Here is a 12,796-nt window from a genome sequence, read left to right on the forward strand (position 1 = left end):
AAGTACAAGCGGTAATTACATGAATTAAAAATGTTTAAACAAAATAGCCCCACATAAGTTCACATAGTAAAAAACAATAATAATCCCCATAACCCGTAAGGAAGTTCATATACTTGACAATGAGAAGTACAACCATTCGACACGAGCAATACATCCACTTAATATAGGAAGTACAAGAAACCCGACAAAGTCCAAATGTATAAAAAAACAAAATAATCCCGTCATCTGCGAGGAAGTACGAGCAGTGATTCTGAGAAGTACAGGCAGAGACAACAGGAAGTACAAGCGGTAATTACATGAAGAAAATACCCCCACATAAGTTCACATAACAACGTTGTGAAGTTCAAATATTAAGATCCGGGAAGTGCAAAATCTCTTGAATAGAATATATGGATAATCTAAAATTATCATTTTGAAGCACACATGGTAGTTTTTGTAAAAAACACTAGCATCAAAACATTTCCAGGAAGTACAACCACAAAGGCCAAGAAGTACAAGTACATGTCGCGGGAAGTTCATATGCGCGTGCGTGTGCTGAGCATTTTGTGTGCTTGTGGACCTCAAACGGACACCGTATGAGAAACTTATAGTCATTTTACGGAACACTTTCGTGAAACAGCGCCGAGAAGTACAACCACATTGCCCGATAAGTACAAGTTCATGTCGAGGGAAGTTCAATGCTCTGTTTTTACGGGGCGAAAATCTATTGATCAAATCTCATCGATTTGATCACCAACCACTTCAATAATTTTCACCAAAAGCTTTAAATGATAGAGTATATGTATAATTTCATTACCTACAACATTTTACAACAAATAAATCGATCAAATCCACCAAATTCAAATCGTTATCACACAAACTATACCGGAAACATGATTTCAAAACTTTTAAAATTAGTTTTAAACCATTCGGATTTGGAAAAAATGGTAGATACGAAAAAGATGCGCCATTTTGACACCTTTCCAACCATATATCGTTTCCATTGTTTAAATATACTGCGTGGAAATCGTGGGGAAATCATTCGGTGCCCGTCACATAAAATAGGCGGACAGTAATTCGAGTTATTCTCTTAAACTGTAAGGATTTAGAGAAAACAATTGGAATATGAAAGTTGCGCCTAGTCCATAGCTTTCCAACGCCATATCATTTGCATCATTCCGACATACGGTTGAAACAAATCATCCAAATTACTGTCCGCTCGTTTTTAAGTACGTCCGAATTTCGGTATTTTCAAAATTGTTCAAAAACTGTAAGGATTTTGAAAAAATGTAAAACATGAAAAAGTTGCGCAATTTCATTATCTATCCAACGGTTTATCATTTGAACATTTTGGATACGCGACACGAAAATCGAACTAAAAGTTCGTTTTCTGGCCATATAGAAGAGTTTTCGTATTTTCAAAATTAAATTTAAACCGTACATAATCCGTGAAAGTTGTGAACATAAAAAAGTTGCGGTTTTTCATTATCTATCCAACGGTATATCATTTGCACATTTCCACCAAATGGTTGAGAAAATCGTAGTATAATCAGTACCGCTGAAGAAAACGGGAAGTTCAGGTAAGTTCGACAGGAAGGTCAACCCTCTTATCCAGGAAGTTCAACCTTGTGTCCAGAGAAGTTCAAGTCGGTGCTCAGAATATTATTCTGCAACCGGTTGCAGAATAGTGCTGGTATATATATATATATATATATATATATATATATATATATATATATATATATGATAAATACTTCCTACTCCTGGGTGTAACTACACCCATCTCTCGTATACGATCATACAAAAGTATATATGATACTTTATCGATTTGAATATATTCGTATATTGTATCTAACATACTCCATACCAAATTTGGTGAAAAAAAATTAAATACACCTATAGTTTGCACTATATATACAAAATACATGCATATTTATACGTAAACAAATAGTGTACGTAAAAAGTATACATACTACCTACAAAGTAGTATATATACTACCAAAATATTTTTATATACTTCATACTACATGTATATACTCTTCGGTATGATAGATACTACCTAGATTGTGTGAAACACACGTGGGAGTAACTACACCCGGGTGTAGCATGAATATATATATATATATATATATATATATATATATATATATATATATATATATATATATGACATATTCATACTACACCCGGGTGTAGTTACACCCACACGTGTTTCTCATAATCTAGAGAATATCTATCATACCGGAGAGTATGTACATGTAGTATGAAGTATATAAGAATATTTTGGTAGTACATATACTACTTTGTAGGCAGTACACTAGTAGGAAAAGCCTCATCAGTGGCGCACCAAAAATGGATTCTGTGGCGCATGGGAGCTGCGCCACAGAAACGTCGCCACAAAAATAAGGTTTCTGTGGCGCACCTGCCCATGCGCCACAGAATTAAGGTTTCTGTGGCGCACTTGTTCTTAGGTGCGCCCACGAAAAGCGTGCGCCACAGAATTGGTTTTTAGTGCGCCACAGAATTTGCTTGTATTATACACGATTTTGTTCTGCCTGCTATACACATGCAGTTTATAGACAGCAATACACATACACAGGTTATATACAGCAACATTCAGATATAATATAAATATCATGTACATTGCACAGATATAACATAGACATCATCATCACATTACTTAGAACCCGATCGAGATACATATATAGTGGCAAGTGTCAAATGTTTTGCATACAACTCTTAATTCATACAAAATTCACAATTTCAAGATACAAAGTAGTCTTCATCCGGTTCCTCCTTTGCTCCGTCATCTCTACCCACCAGGCTCGCTTGCATCGGGGTCCTTCATCCAGTTCCTACTATGATGAAAATGGAAGAAAGTGAGACCAACAAGTCCGATGCACAAGAGAAATGGAATAAATGCCTCATACATTGTTGGTCAACACAAATATTAACATTCAGGGACGGTGTAAGTGAGACCAAGTCCGATGCACAAGAGATTGATATTTGTGCTATCTTACCAGGCTCACTTACGCCGCCCCCGAGTGTACGGTGACCAAACATTTTAATCATTGGCATTTTGAAAATCTCAAAGCAAATGGAATGACAAAATGGAATAAGTGCCTCATACATTGTTGGTCAACACAAATATTAACATTTAGGGATGGCGTAAGTGAGACCAAGTCCGATGCACAAGAGATTGATATTTGTGCTATCTTACCAGGCTCACTTACGCCACCCCCAAGTGTACGGTGACCAAACATTTTAATCATCGGCATTTTGAAAATCTCAAAGCAAATGGAATGACAAAATGGAATAAGTGCCTCATACATTGTTGGTCAACACAAATATTAACATTTAGGGATGGTGTAAGCGAGGCCAGGTAGGATGCACAAGAGATTGATATTTGTGCTATCTTACCAGGCTCACTTACGCCACCCCCGAGTGTACGGTGACCAAACATTTTAATCATCGGCATTTTGAAAATCTCAAAGCAAATGGAATAACAAAATAGAATATGTGCCTCATACATTGTTGGTCAACACAAATACTATGGTCAGAAACCATAGTTGCAGTATACACCGCCGTATACTTTGCAGAAGGGCCCCCTTTCCCCGGTCGGCGTTCCGTCAACGGGTGCTTGACGACACAACAACGCCGATCTGCATCTCCGGCGCAGAACCACGCCAGTCCTCGCTGTCAGCTGAACGAGTCCTTGATGCAAAGACCGTGCCGGCCTGCCCAGCATTATGCCGGGCCGTGTTGTCGCGCTTCAAGCCGTGTGTCCCGCGCCTGCCTTTGTTCGCCTTCTTGCCGGTGAACCAATAGGCTTGATCGTTGGAATAAGGAAACCGATGACAGCCGGTCGCAAGATTAAATTGCGATCGGCCGTCATCGGCTTCCTTATTCCAACGATTAGTCTATTCGTTCACCGGGCAAAAAGGCGAAGAGTGCAGGGCGCGTGATCGACACGGCCTGAAGCGCGACAACAGGGGTTGGCATGATGCTAGGGAGGCTAGCACCGTCTTGGCATTAAGGACTCGTTCACGTACTGGACGGCGAGAGAAGAAAAGTGGTGCTGCACCGGAGAGGCATGTCGGCGTTGTTGTCTCGTCAAGGACTCGTTCATGGAACGGCGGCTAGGGAAAGGGGAGCTCGTCTACAAAGTATATTGCGGCGTATAGGTGACCAAACATTCTAATCATCGGCACTAAAATGGAAGAAAGAGCCAAGTGGTATCTCAACTAGATATCATATGCCTCATACTTTGTTGGTCGAAAGAAATATTAACATTCCGGGATGGGGTCAGTGAGGCCAGGTAGGATGCACAAGAGATTGATATTTGTGCCATCGCACCAGGCTCACTGGCCCCACCCCAGAGTGTACAAGTGACCAAACAATTTAATCATCGGCACTAAAATGGAAGAAAGGCCAATGCAATTAAGAAGTAGCTAGTATGAACTAAATGGAATGCCTCATACTTTGTTGGTCGAAACAAATATTAACATCCAGGGATGGAGTAAGTGAGGCCAGGTAGGATGCACAAGATATTGATATTTGTGCCATCACACCAAGCCTCACTTGCTCCACCCCCGAGTGTACGAGTGATCGACCAACCATCTAATCATCGACAAGTACAAAAACACCAACAAACCAGCAACCATGGTGACATAAGTCAAGATGCTCAAACACACATAGCATGCATGGAGCAGATGCTCCAAAGGGATTATTCATCACTTGGTATATAGACCAAGTGATGCTGGCAAAAGAGAGGCCAATCAAGAACCAAGAAATCCAAGTAAGTGATAGATATGCCTAAACAAGCAACAACCCATAGCATATCCCGCCTAACCAGATGAGACAAGTCTTGGTAGCCAACTGAATCACCTAGCACCACCTAGCCTTTTAAAACCATCGAAACAGTCCTTTTTCTTCAAAGGATACCACAGGTGGCATTCATTTACATGATCCCCTACTGTGGATATCTCTATTTTCATCAAAGCCAACAAGAAAAGGATACCACAGTGGCATTCATTTACATGATTCCCTAATGTGAATATCTCTATAGTAGCATACCATAAGCTCACAAGAATCCATCAAGTAAATCTTCACAAGGATACCATAGTAGCATAGTAGCATACCATAAGCTCACAAGAATCCATCATTTTCTTCACAAGGATACCACAGTAGCATACCATAGTAGCATTTCATGCATTTAAATGAACCAAAGAGCATCAAAACCAACCAAATGTCCAACTAGCAAGCAATACCAAGTGAGCAAATCTTCATTACCTTGTACAGGTTCAGACATGGATTTATTTCCAACAAAGGATGGAAATCAAATTAACATCATTGAATTAAATTGAATCATTACCATCACATGGTTCATCAATAACAAGTGGCAGTAAACCTCCAAAAACACCAGGTACATATGATCCAAGAAGCCACACAGTGCATAGCAAGTGATATAAGTTGACAATAACCACTAGCAATCCAGGCTCCAAATGGAACCTTTGGAGCAGATATATATAGAGCCAATATAGCATGTCACTGCTAGTAGCTGGTGTTCATATAGCATGTCCATTTAGTACCAAGCATAGCACCAATTTAGTACCAAGCATAGCACCAATTAATCAAGCAATATAGCAGCATCAAGAACAAGCATAGCACCAATTAATCAAGCAATATAGCAAGATCAAGAATAAGCATAGCACCAATTAATCAACTATAGCTCCATCAAGAACAAGCATAGCACCAATTAATCAAGCAATAGCAAAGCATGACCTGCACATGACACTTCACTAAAGCCAAAGCTTCAGAAACACTTAATCAAGGCTTTCATGCAGTGCTAAACAGGCAACAACTGCAAGCAATGGGATCATAATTCAATCCATGTGCACATACCAGATAAATGGCATCAATGGGATCATAATTCAATCCATGTAATTAGCCAAGTTATACAGAATAAGAAAAGGGGAGCACAACGGCATTTCATCGAGCACAACAGCAGTAGAAAATCACAAAGCAGCATTTCATCGAGCACTTTGTGCTCGCGCGGGAGAGGAAGAGGGAGGGGAGGGGAGGGAGCTCACCGACGACGACGGCAGTTGTGGAGGAGCTCACCGACGACGACGGCAGGGGTGGAGGTCGCGGCGGCTCCTCCACCTTGACGCGGCGGCGGCTCCTCCACCTTGACGCCGCGCCGGCCCCTCCTCCTCCACGCCGCAGCGGCTTGTGCTGCTGGTGGCGGGGATGGGTGGAGCGTGGCGGCATGCGGCCCTCGCGGAGGAAGGCGGCGGCGACGGCGACGGCAGCGCTCGCCATGGAAGGCGGCGGCGCGGGGAGAGGGGAGAGGGGAGAGGGGGAGAGAGTGGTATACGGGCGAGGGAGGGGTACGGCCATGATATAGGACACGTTATTTCTGTGGCGCACCGAGGCCAGTGCGTCACAGAACACGTCATTTCTGTGGCGCACCTAGGCCAGTGCGCCACAGAATACGTTATTTCTGTGGCGCACCAAGTGCAGTGCGCCGTAGAAAAAGTGAAAACAATGATAGGGCGTGACAGGGTGTGGGCCCCACGAAGTTTTTGTGGCGCAGTGTTCCATGGTGCGCCACAAAATTAAGCTATTTCTGTGGTGCACCTTGCCTGGTGCGCCACAAAATAAGTTTCTGTGGCGCATTTTTAACGGCCCGCCACAGAACTAAGCTTCGCCTATAAGGGTTTTCCTACTAGTGGTATGTACATTTTTTTACATAGACTTATTTTTTACGTATATGTATGCATGTATTTCGTATATATAGTGCAAACTACGTGCTCATTTATATGTTTTTCACCAAACTTGGTTTGGAATATCTTAGATATAGTGTATGAACATACTCAAACCGACAAAGTATCGTATATACTTCCGCATGGTAGTATATTAGATATGGGTGTAGCTACACCCAGGGGTAGGAAGTATTTATCCTATATATATATAGAGAGAGAGAGAAAGAAACTCTATTAAACACCTGGGTGTAGAATAATTTATTCTGCTCCCGGGTCGGTTGACCGAGCTGATGCTCCGGTGCGGCTCACACCATGGGCAGACTCAGACTCCACCTATTGTAATTTTTTCTGGTTTATTAGGTTGTCAGTTTCTTTATCGTGGGGATTGTGACGTGCGCTCCCCTCTCGATCCAGTTTCCAGAAACTGCCTCAAGGCGCTGCTCCTAGCTCCACAAATCCGGCGACCTCAAGCTTCCGCCCGGAGATTCCGCGCCGTATTCGCGTCCTGCTCGTCGACCCCAGCTCCCCAGTTCAACTCCTTCCACTCCCTCGCTGACGGTCGCGAATCCCAGGCGGCGCTGCTGCGCGCAGCTGACGTGTGTCTCTCCGTTCAGCACGCGACCGTTGGGAACCCCAAGAGGAAGGTGTGATGCGTACAACAGTAAGTTTCCCTCATTAAGAAACCAAGGTTTATCGAACCAGTAGGAGCCAAGAAGCACGTTGAAGGTTGATGGCGGCGGAGTGTAGTGCGGCGCAACACCAGGGATTTTGGCGCCAACGTGGAACCTGCACAACACAACCAAATTCCTTTGCCCCAACGTGACAGTGAGGTTGTCAATCTCACTGGCTTGCTGTAACAAAGGATTAGATGTATAGTGTGGATGATGATGTTTGCAGAAAACAGTAGAACGAGTATTGCAGTAGATTGTATTCGATGTAAAAGAATGGACCGGGGTCCATAGTTCACTAGAGGTGTCTCTCCCATAAGATAAATAGCATGTTGGGTGAACAAATTACAGTTGGGCAATTGACAAATAAAGAGGGCATGAACATGCACATACATGTTATGATGAGTAGTGTGAGATTCAATTGGGCATTACGACAAAGTACATAGACCGCTATCCAGCATGCATCTATGCCTAAAAAGTCTACCTTCAGGTTATCATCCGAACCCCCTCCAGTATTAAGTTGCAAACAACAGACAATTGCATTAAGTATGGTGCGTAATGTAATCAACAAATACATCCTTAGACATAGCATTCACTACAAGAAAAGTTGCCATGGCCGACGAAGTTGAAGTCGCGCCGTGGTTGCTGGTGTACCATGGCCGACGATTTTGGGTCTGTCCGTTGTGCATGTCAAAACGTTTTTTTTCTCGTTTTTGAGGCCACCTAGCCCGACGAAACCGGCCAAAACGTTGCGTATGGTGGCCCGGGACGTGGTGCATCTCGAATTCTCGGGTTCGCCGGCAGAGTCAATGCAAATCCGCACCACCGAGGGATGTAGGGCCCAGATGGCAGCCTCTCTGGCATTGTTTTTTTTCTCGATCGCGCCATCTCGTTCAACGTTCTCCGATCGAGCCGTTTACGATGCAGGATCATGGGTCCCGCATGTCATCCTCTATGAACCAAAATTATTTCTATTCTTGGATTTTTTGACCCCCTGATTTCTGGCTACTTCCTTTTTCTTTTGATCCCTTGCCGCCTTTTAAACGTTGAGACCGCTGCTGCTAAATGGGACCCGCATGTCATCCTCTATGTGCAATCAACTTTCTTTTCTTGGAGTTTTTTTTGGCACCTCAAATTTGGTCACTTGCCTTTTTCTTTCGATCCCCTGCCGCCTCTCAAACGGTGATACCGCTGCTGCTAAATGGGACCCGCATGTCATCCTCTATGTACTATAAAACTTTCTTTTCTTGGATTTTTTTTGGCACCTCATATTTGGTCACTTGCCTTTTTCTTTCGATCCCCTGCCGCCTCTCAAACGGTGATACCGCTGCTGCTAAATGGGACCCGCATGTCATCCTCTATGTACTATAAAACTTTCTTTTCTTGGATTTTTTTTGGCACCTCATATTTGGTCACTTACCTTTTTCTTTCGATCCCCTGCCGCCTCTCAAACGGTGAGACTGCTGCTGCTAAATGGGACCCGCATGTCATCCTCTATGTACTATAAAACTTTCTTTTCTAGGATTTTTTTTGGAACCTCATATTTGGTCACTTGCCTTTTTCTTTCGATCCCGTGCAGCCTCTCAAACGGTGATACCGCTGCTGCTAAATGGGACCCGCATGTCATCCTCTATGTACAATCAAGTTTCTTTTCTTGAATTATTTTTGGCTCCTGATATTTGGTCACTTGCATTTTTCTTTCGATCTCATGCTACGTTGAGGACCCTGCAGGCTCATGGGATCCGCATGTCATCCTCTATGTACAATAAAATTTCTTTTCTTGGATTATTTTTGGCTCCTGATATTTGGTCACTTGCCTTTTTCTTTCGATCCCGTGCAGCCTCTCAAACGGTGATACCGCTGCTGCTAAATGGGACCCGCATGTCATCCTCTATGTACACTCAAGTTTCTTTTCTTGAATTATTTTTGGCTCTGATATTTGGTCACTTGCCTTTTTCTTTCGATCTCATGCCACGTTTGAAACGTTGAGGAACTTTCTTGGCTCATGGGACCCGCATGTCATCCTCTATGTGCTATAAAAGTTTATTTTCTTGGGTTTTTTTTCACCCTCTGATTTTTGGCTATTTCCTTTTTCTTTTGATCCCCTGCCGCCTTGGAAACGTTGAGTAAGCTACTGACTCATGGGACCTGCATGTCATCCTCTATGTACAATCAACTTTCTTTTTCTTTTGATCTCAAGCCGCATTTGAAACGTTGAGACCGCTGCTGCTAATTGGGACCCGCATGTCATCCTCTATGTACAATAAAGTTTTTTTTCTTGGATTATCTTTGGCTCCTGATATTTTGTCACTTGCCTTTTTCTTTCGATCTCATGCCGCCTTTGAAACGTTGAGTAAGCTGCTGGCTCATGGGTCCCGCATGTCATCCTCTAAGAAAAATAAAATTTTCATTTCTTGCATTTATTTTTGACCCCTAATTTCGGCTATTTGCCTAATTCTTTTGATCTCCGCCCCTTTGAAACGATGACGACGTTGTGGCAGGTCGGTCCCACATGTCATCCTCTCGTGAACAATAAAAGTTTCCTTTGATGGATTTATTTTGAACCCCTAATTAATTTCGGGATATTTCCTTTTTTTCTTTGATCCCCCGCCGCCTTGGAATCGTTGAGGATGCCGCCTCATGGGTCCCGCATGTCATCCTCTCAGAACGGTAAATGTTTCTTTTCTTGGATTTTGTTGACCAAACGATTTTTGGCTTATTTTTTCTTTCGATCTCCTGCAGCCTTTAAAATGTTCAGCGCGCTGCTGGCTCACGGGTCCCACATGTCAACCTCTATGAACAATAAACGCTGAGGATGCTGCTGCCTCATGGGTCCCGCATGTCATCCTCTCAGAACGAAAATGTTTCTTTTCTTGTATTTTTTACCAACAGATTTTTGGTTTATTTTTTCTTTCCATCCCCTGCCGCCTTTAAAACGTTGACGACGCTGCTGGCTCATGGGTCCCCGATGTCAGCCTCCCCGTACAAGAAACATGTGATATCTTGATTATTTTGCAGACAATAAACATTGTATTTCGCTCTGAGCTATTGCAAACAGATAAATTAAATCTTTATTTTTACATAAACAAACTTATATGTTGAATCTCCTTGTTTTGTGTTTTTGCGAAGCATAGGACTTTCCTATTTTTTTAGAAAAATCCGAACTTTCCTGTTTTGGAGTGGGCTGAAATTGTACGAGTCAAAAGGCCCAGCAGGATAGTTCGAAGGCCCAGATGTCCAGATGCAGCCCAATTGAAATCTTTCTTTTCTTGGATTTTTTTCACCCCTGATTTCTGGCTACTTCATTTTTCTTTTGGTGCTGTGCCGCCTTGGAAATGTTGAGACCGCTGCTGCGAAATGGGACCCACATGTCATCCTCTATGTACAATAAAATTTCTTTTCTTGGATTATTTTTGGCTCCTGATATTTGGTCACTTGCCTTTTTCTTTCAATCTCATGCCGACTTTGAAACGTTGAGGAAGCTGCTGGCTCATGGGTCCCGCATGTCATCCTCTATGAACAATAAAAGTTTCCTTTGTTGGATTTATTTTTTACCCCTAATTTCTGGTTATTTGCCTTTTTCTTTTGATCCCCTGCTCCCTTTGAAACCATGACGACGCAGCTGGCAGGTCGGTCCCACATGTCATCCTCTATGAACAATAAAGGTTTCCTTTGATAGATTTATTTTTTACCCTAATTAATTTCTGGCTATTTCCTATTTTTATTTTGATCCCCTGCCGCCTTGGAATAGTTGAGGATGCTGCTGCCTCATGGGTCCCGCATGTCATCCTCTCAGAAAGGTAAAAGTTTCATTTCTTGGATTTTGTTTACCAACTGATTTTTGGCTTTTTTGTTTCGATCTCCGCCGCCTTTAAAATGTTGACGACGCCGGCTGGCTCATGGGTCCCCAATGTCGGCCTCCCCGTACTGCAAATCCTCTTTCTGCAAAGGTTGTATTTCTAGCTAGATAGCTAAGGTGGATTCGAATCTGCCGTGGTTCAGGCAGCTCAGGTAAGCCTTCTTGCACTGATTAATGGAACTAGTGTATAGCAAGGTCAAGACATGTGGCTTGGTGTAATGAATCTATTTGAATCATGTTGTGGATTCAGTCTAATAGTTCTCTAACAGGTTAGCCAAAATAGAAATTAAGTTTTTTTCTAAAACGGAAATGCAAATTAAGATGAACACAAACATTAGTTATCATAATAGCTGATCATACATACATACTTGCTAAGAGCAAAAGCTTGCCAGAGTTTTACCACCCATACAATTAATTAGCAGTTCAGATAAGATAACCTTATATAAGTATAACTACAAATGCATTTGCTAAGGGCTCATGGGACAATAGAACTAGACAACCGCAAACTTGATGACCAGCATGTCACAGTGGCATCGAAAGATCTTGACCTTCAAATTTGATCCAATGCGAAGTTTGGCACCGTCAATGAACTTTTTCCACCTGGAAGTAACAGCCAAGCAGCCATCTGTGGGACTGACGGAGTACCGTCCCTCCACGGTGAGACCTTCACTCTCCATGACGAGGGAAATCTTGCCCCTTCGGCCAGCATTGAGATCCTTGGCAATACTTTTAGGCAATTTCTGATTCAAAGCAAGAGATACCAACAAAAATTTGTCAATGGCACCAATGCACTGAAGACTCAACCATGTGAGACTTTGAGCAGAGAAGACATCAAGATAAGAGCAGTTATGCTGTCATATACTCACGAACATAGCCTTCAGATGCGTCCTGGTCACCACACGGGTGGCCACATCAATGAGCTGAGACCTCGGTGATCTGGCTGGGGCAGGTGCAGGAGCCTGGGCTGGTACACAAGCTGGTGCTGATGCAGGAGACTGCTGGGAAGGTGCAATAAATGGTGCCTCTAGAGGAACCGGTGCTGATGCAGGAGACTGTTGGGCAGGTGTAGTAAACGGTGCAGCTAGAGGAACCGGTCTTGATGCAGAGGCTTGGGCAGGTGTAGTATATGGGGTCTCTACAGGAACCAATGCTGATGTAGGGGCCTGCTGGGTAGATGCAATAAACGGTGCTGGTACAGGAACCGGTGCTGATGCAGGAGAGTGGGAAGCCGGTGCCGGTGCTGGTGTGGGTGCCCTTTGAGACATCCGCTCCTGTTCCATCAGGGGATCTGCAGCTTTGATCATGTTAAACCCAGCAAGCTAGAACAGAGGGAATGGTTTAGAACAACTGCTCAGAATGCAGTAATCAAAGGATATGAGTACAAAAAAGTTACATATTATATATTTGGAAGTGTCTCCAACTATGTAGCGATTACGTATATCTGCCCGTTTGAGTTTCTGATGCTCAGCTCGTCGCCCTTCTTCAGACCGTAGTCAAAAGCAAACTTTCTCCAATCATGTCCA

General features: G+C 43.1%; 1 long non-coding RNA gene across 1 annotated transcript in view; it reads left to right on the top strand.

Annotated features, from left to right (window-relative positions):
- Window positions 1-7,216: 7,216 nt before the first annotated feature.
- LOC127302188 (uncharacterized) overlaps window positions 7,217-12,796 on the top strand; it is a 114,946-nt gene continuing 109,366 nt past the window's right edge. The window contains exon 1 of the long non-coding RNA XR_011745620.1: window positions 7,217-7,321. This is a non-coding gene — a long non-coding RNA (uncharacterized lncRNA). The remainder of the gene's footprint in view (window positions 7,322-12,796) is intronic.

This window comes from Lolium perenne, chromosome 5, assembly GCF_019359855.2.
Source record: "Lolium perenne isolate Kyuss_39 chromosome 5, Kyuss_2.0, whole genome shotgun sequence".
Classification (NCBI taxonomy): Eukaryota; Viridiplantae; Streptophyta; class Magnoliopsida; order Poales; family Poaceae; genus Lolium; species Lolium perenne.